This window comes from Tubulanus polymorphus, chromosome 2, assembly GCF_964204645.1.
Source record: "Tubulanus polymorphus chromosome 2, tnTubPoly1.2, whole genome shotgun sequence".
In the NCBI taxonomy this organism is placed as follows: Eukaryota; Metazoa; Nemertea; class Palaeonemertea; order Tubulaniformes; family Tubulanidae; genus Tubulanus; species Tubulanus polymorphus.
In genome coordinates, this window is record NC_134026.1 from 8279951 (window position 1) to 8286649 (window position 6699).

The 6699-nt window shown below is 41.2% G+C and overlaps 1 protein-coding gene across 1 annotated transcript in view; it reads right to left on the minus strand.

The window, feature by feature from the left end:
• The window catches only part of LOC141899450 (fibroblast growth factor receptor-like 1), a 41117-nt gene extending 36336 nt beyond the window's left edge, over nucleotides 1-4781 (minus strand). Inside the window, exon 1 of the mRNA XM_074785762.1 lies at nucleotides 4728-4781. The gene's annotated coding sequence lies outside the window, so the exon portion shown is untranslated. The remainder of the gene's footprint in view (nucleotides 1-4727) is intronic.
• Nucleotides 4782-6699: the final 1918 nt, after the last annotated feature.

Consider the following 6699-nt stretch of genomic DNA (forward strand, 5'->3'; position numbering starts at 1 on the left):
CGACTAGATATACACGCACGGGCATTGATAATAGCGTAAACTCTGCGCATAAATCGGAGAGGTCACTTCTAAAATTAACAGTACATTCGGTGTCGAAATCTGCGACCAAATCTTCCTCGAATTCACGAAATAGCATCTGTTTCTAATACATATACATAGATGTTTTATGCTTACCCACGTTTTGCGTCAAAGCTATCCATTTGTTAACATATACGTCTATGCGAACGTACGTTTTATTTACTAATCTAAGTGAATCTAGCGCAATGTTCAGTTGCCCGTATTATAAATCCATACATTACGCGTTTTAGCAAACGATAATATGCGAATGTCTGCATGCGCGCCGCCGTCCCCTTTTCTTAACTGAACAAATCTGTCTTCATCTGCCGCATATAATAATCCCTGCCTTTGTGAAGCCAGCCCATGCCTGGCGGACAATAGGACCTTTCATTTTTATGGAAATAAGGCCTCAAACGCTTGGACGGTCTATAATTGGTTTTCAATACACTTCTGCATGAAATACCGAGTATTTTTCTCTCGCGCAACCTAAGTGGCGGGGCTAAAGCTGACAGAGCCCCGGGGGGTTCCGAGGCGTTTCTTGTAATGCGCGCTATAGAAAGTGTGTATTTCGCCAGCGGGTCAATCCGACGACTACGGAAAAAAACTACTATACGTCAGTCTGAAGATCATACAAAACAACACATGCTAGACTATTTATAAGTTACTTACTTGTCAGATATTTGGATATGTAACAGTCGTATTCAACTTTTGACAGTCTGGATAGGTTTGCTGTTACTAAGCATTTTCGATTTTGGCGTTCCCGTCACCCGGAGTAACATAGCGAGCAACGCGCAGCCTCCATCCGCTTTGCTAGCGTTCGAACTCTCGCAATTGCACACACAGAGCAAGGGCGAGTTCATTCATCGAAGCCACAGGAGGCGGAATAAGCTTTCACTGTTTAACACGTTTCACGCAGAATAACGGCCGTTGTTTGTAACCGAGAACGCCAATAATATCCCGGCAAACGGCGAAGAACTCGGCACTTCCCGTTAAATTGACAGCATCCTATCCGAGATATTTCATCGAGTTTGACTTTTGACGGACAGCTGATATTTTTGTCTGACTGTTAATAGCTTTCTTCTTAAAGCATGACTTTTTACTTAGCTGACGCGTCTATAGGAAAATAACTTCGCCGATTAGAAATTGCGCGCGCAATCTATTCTTCACATTTTCTCTCTCGGTTCTTGAGTTTAAAACTTCGCGAATGAAAGCCTTGTTTCACCCGAGAAATCGTAGGGCAAAAAGAAGGTCATCAAGAATTATGTATTATTTGTTTTCGAAAACGAAACACGAACCAGCTATTCAAAAAGAGCCCATATTATCTGCGATACTTCGTTTCAGGAATCTTTTTGTACGCTAACCGGTCCTAAAAATTCATCTTCTCAATCCTCGCACATCTGCTTCCGCGCCCAAACACCTCAGGCACTTCCCAACGAAAATATATTAGTTTCTCTCAAGTGGTTATCACGTAATGATATTGTAATGATGTCTTGCTTTACAATTGTACATTGTTAACTAAATGCTCGATAGCCGGCCTGACAAATGTTTGTGTCAGACGTTGATTTATATTTTCTAATAAAATCTCGACCGCGCGGCACTAATTCCGCCAGCGCAGGCGGTGCCGAGGCGGCTCACCAGGCAATTTGTTAATTTGGATAGAGATGGAAGTTTGATGGGGTGTTTACATGGTTCGCGTCTCGCTAAATGCAGAAAACCATTTATTTTGTTTCTCGAGTAGTGTATGTAGGCTGGTAGTAAATCTATGTTATTACGGAGTTGCGCAAATAAAAAATCCTCTTACAGTTAAACCAGATGGCAGCACCATCAAGTAGCACCGCCTGTATGGTGATTCATTAGATTAAATACCCAACAGGCGTACGAACAGGGGGTGGCCTTTTGCTACTTTCCCTTTCATTAGGTGGGTTGCTTTCACTTTTCAGCGTTTTAGAAGACCCACTCGGATCTAAATCGGAGATAAATTCCAATTTCCAATCGCAGGCCGTCACAACATAAAATTTATATATATACGTACGTTCCAATGCCGGTAGCCAATCAAAATAACCTTGTTATCATCGCTATGATGAATAAAAAAACTTTAACTCTAATTCAAACATTAACTTTCGCTAGACCTAACGCCTGAACCTGAATCTGGATCTGTCCACGTCTAAAAATGATAATCTCGCGAGGAGTGACGAAATCCTTAGCAAACAATTAGAAATTAAATATCGAAGCCTAGAGATCCAATTGAAGGAACAACACTTAACGATGAAGAGAGATTTGCTCGGTCAGCGGAGTGCAACGACTCTACCTCTGAAATAAGTAACATACACCTGTAGCTCAGGGAATTTCTAACCAGATCTCCGAACACATGGCTGCCGCGCCGAGATAATCGAGAAAGCTCTCCGATTACTGCGTGTACAAGCGTTGCAGGTGCGGAACGCTGAAAAGCCGTCAAATCGCTCAACAAAACTTGCAGACGAAAACAGGTATAAAACCCCCAGACACTGATGAAAGTGTAGATTATCAGAATTGCATTCTATACAACTTCAATTCTTGTCTTCGCTAGAGATCATAAAATCTAGTTCTTCAATTTTGACCAATTTGTGATCATACGGAAAAGAAGGCCCCTATAGTTCATGTGTGGTCTTCATTTTTTCCTTTAAAGAAAACAACGCTAATGTTTACACGCGAAACCGAAGTGTTATTGAGAAGGAAAATATTTGTCCAGATTTTCGCCCGCATATGAACTTTCATCCCGGTATTTTAGAATCCAAACTTTTTCTGACTCTTTTGACGATTTTCGAAAAAACCGATCGTTTTTTCGATTTTGTTTATGTTGTTGATTGAATCTTAGCAAATCGTATATCCTGATCCTATCGTCTGGGAATTTGTTGGTCAAAATTAGGGACTTGATATGCATGTAGCTCCACAGTCGGAACTTGAAATTGACATCGCTAAACCGCCCATCTGCACAAAACTAACCTATTCCAAGTGAAATAACATTTTAAAGGACTAAAGACTGGATTCATTCGTACGGATTATTATTTCATTCTATGATCAATAGCAATATCGGTCATGATTACATTTTGAAGGAGTGAACTTCGGGCGGAAATCGTCGCTCATCTTGCGTAAACCATCGTTATACGCCGTTACTATAACAACGACCGGTAATTAAATTTTCTCAATTTCCAAGGCAGTTTATTGTCGTGCCGTATACGAAAGATCGTAACGCGTTTTTGAACGCGGGAACGCCGAGGCCGCGTAGATCACGGATCGATGATAATTGCCCCGACGCGTCGACACACACAGAGCAACAGAAATAATATTTGATCTGATCGTCAGTCACGGCCGTGTTTGTTCGATGCGGCGAAAACGAACGGTTTTAGTGGATTTCTCGTCCAATATCCGCGATATTCTATATTCTGGTATGAAAATGTGAAAATTTGTGCCAGCACGCCAACTGTTTAAACACCGAGATCGTCTGATGAAATTATCGATTTTCCCACTCAATTGTGTTTTCCGGGGATGTTTAAAACGGGTGGTATATATATATATATAATAATGCAACAGGGCTATGGAATATTGAACAAGAAAGCTAACTTGATTGACGCATGAAAAAATAACACATTTTCAAATATTGATAATGAATGATTAATCATAAAATGCAATTTATCGGACTAAATCTTTCGAAAATGTGCAAGAAAAATCTCTTGATCATAATTGTGATTCTCATGGTGCATTAAAAATGCGTATCTTTTTCAGATTTTGGGGGGTTCGAAGGACCCCTCCCGCATACGCCCCTGCCATCTCCGCATCGAATTTCACGATATATAAAAATACATTACGACAATAACTAGAAAAAAGTCGTCGTCCATACTCAAATTTATATGATGTACGGTCCAGCGACGCCCAGTCCCGAAAACTCTCGTTTTGGCCAGTTTCAATAACGCGCCGCAAGAACTGGGGACATATATCATATAGGACGGCTATTAAACACGCATGCGCAATTCTGTCGCAAGCTAGGTTCGAATGCCACATTTTGCAAGTATTTCTTGATAAAGCGTTTCCCGAAAGAAATGTTTTGACCAGGTTTGATCTTGACAAAAGTTTGAACTGGCTACAGTGCACTTAAACAGTTTGATAACACTTTTTTGCTGAAGTAGGAAAATATCGTGGCCGGCTTATATCTGCGAATGCGTCAATTTTCATCGGTTGGTATTGGGAGCCGTGGGCCACGTTACGGTAGAGCGCACATTGAAGAATACAGTCAACCCCCGATATACCACCCTCCCATATACCGCCACCCCGCCTACCGCCAGGTTTCTTAATGTAGCATACATCTCTATATAAATGCATAGCAAAACATCCCCGATACACCGCCCATATACTCTCTCTACCGCCAAAATCGTTCTGCTCCGATGTGGGCGGTATACCGGGGTTGATTTTGATTAGAAAAACAACTCCATAAAATGCAATTAAACGTAAACTTCTTTTTTACATATATTGGTCCGATATCTTTCCACGTACCTAATCAAGGAAACAAGATATCGCTTTAGCCTTTAAATGTTCATCAAGTGATAAACGATGTACATATCGGTAGGCCTACGTTATATAGTCACTATGATGACGACTACTACAAAATACAAAAAGAAAAAGGAGATTCATCCTACCTGTCATCAACAAGACGTCATCGAATACAACTAGTGTGTACAAGATGAACAGCACGTCAATGAATAAGTGTTTATTACGAGTAGTTTGGAAGTTCAAACTCGAAACTGACAGCGGTCCTAGCTCGTTGCTATCATAATTTATAGCGGGTTTGATCGCCGATAATTCAATAATGGGTTACCTAGTACATTAAAACGCGTAGATCATGTCAAAAAACACTCAAAAACTCTCAAATCGCCACTTTCAGACGCTCAAAACAAGAACGCCAGCAATTTTATTACGCCTATAAATCAGATAATGTCGCGATAGGTTTTTGTCACCGTATAGGTGATTTGCCAAATAACCTACACAAATCCAGAGATAAACTTTACTTAGCGATAAAGAAATACCATCGCGTAGACTCTTCGTGTCAATTCTATCAAATACACGATATACTTATGGCTTCATTAGCAAATTCCAGATTTCCATTTGTAGAATTCAGAAATAAAGCCATTCAACATCAACGACATGACTGGAATGGGTTTTCTCCAAAAGATTTTCGGAGGACGAGTGCAGCGCCTAAAATTTCGAATTACGCCACCGCCGATCACACAACTGTACTTCGATTTCCGATTTCAAAATCAAACCCCCTGTTTCGCATTCGGCTGGTTTGGTAGGTTTGTAGGGGACAACAAATCAAAACAAATCAAATCTTCCAATCAAATAGGTAGTATATAGGATAAATCCCTATTTCAAGATAAATGAAAATATTTTGTATAGTCAACGACGGGGCCTCGTCATTATTACGCGAGACAACACTCTTTACGTTGCGTGGACGTGATGAAAATGTATGTTTCTTTTTAGAAATAGATCACAAACTTAACTGTGTCTTTCTGTATTCGAGCGTAGGCCTGTCGTTTTGATACGTACCCACAATGAAATTTTAACGAATATTTTTGCTAATATTTTTACGAAACCCTACCTAACTTTGCAATAATTTAGATATATCTTGTTGGGAACTAAGTCTTAGTTTCCAATGCGATCTTCAAACTTTTGCGTAGTTAATACATGCATCTTTACTGACGATCTCTAGTAGAAGACTCCATTGTGTCGCCACCTATAACGTAGTTTTGTAGAATAAGATATGTACGTGTTTGGTGGAAGCCAATTTTCAGCGTTGTTTTATTTCTTGTCTGAATATGCCGACACGGGAGGAGCCCCGTCCTCCGGGCAAGGGCGGTCAACAGCGATCGCACGAGCGTTTTGGCCCGGGTCTAGTTTGGCCCATAAGGCCCGGACCAACCGTTCACGCGAGTGCCAAATGGGTCCGTGCCTGTGCTTGGCCCGAGCCGGACACGCCCGCGGGTCAAATTTTAACGCGGGTCATATTTAATGTTGCGTGCGAATTGTTAATACAGGTGATGAAAAAGTGACTCACTTCGCTCTGTTAGAGCATTGTTTTGTATCGAGTGTGGTGGATTACGCGTGAACGCGCTTTCTAATTAGGCACGGGCTCTGCTCCGTGTCAATTTGGCCCGGCGCGCAAAATCTTTTCCGGTGATCGTGGCTGATGATGTCACTATTCACCAGCGGGCATGATGCCAATATTCAGGCTTTACAATATTTCAAAAAATTAGAATAAGGATACCTCCGAAGTATATGGTTCAAACCCAGCGCGGCAGATATATATCATTAGATTAGAACCTGCCGAAGAGATGACGGAGGGCCTGTGCGGCTAGTTCTAATATATTATAATATAAATGGTGCCGTGGTATAAACTCGATTCATTTTCTTCTTAGTCATGGGCTTAGGCCGGTTAAATTTAGTAATTTGAAACATCATGACAGTCTTTTCCGGAAGGTGGCGAAGTCCACACGCCTTAATGCAGGGTTTTTGTTTGTTCGTTTGTTTTTTGCTTTACGTCTCTTGAACCTTGGTTTGCTTATACTAACCATACGTAGTATCGGAATCATTCATGTGACCACACGGCGGGCG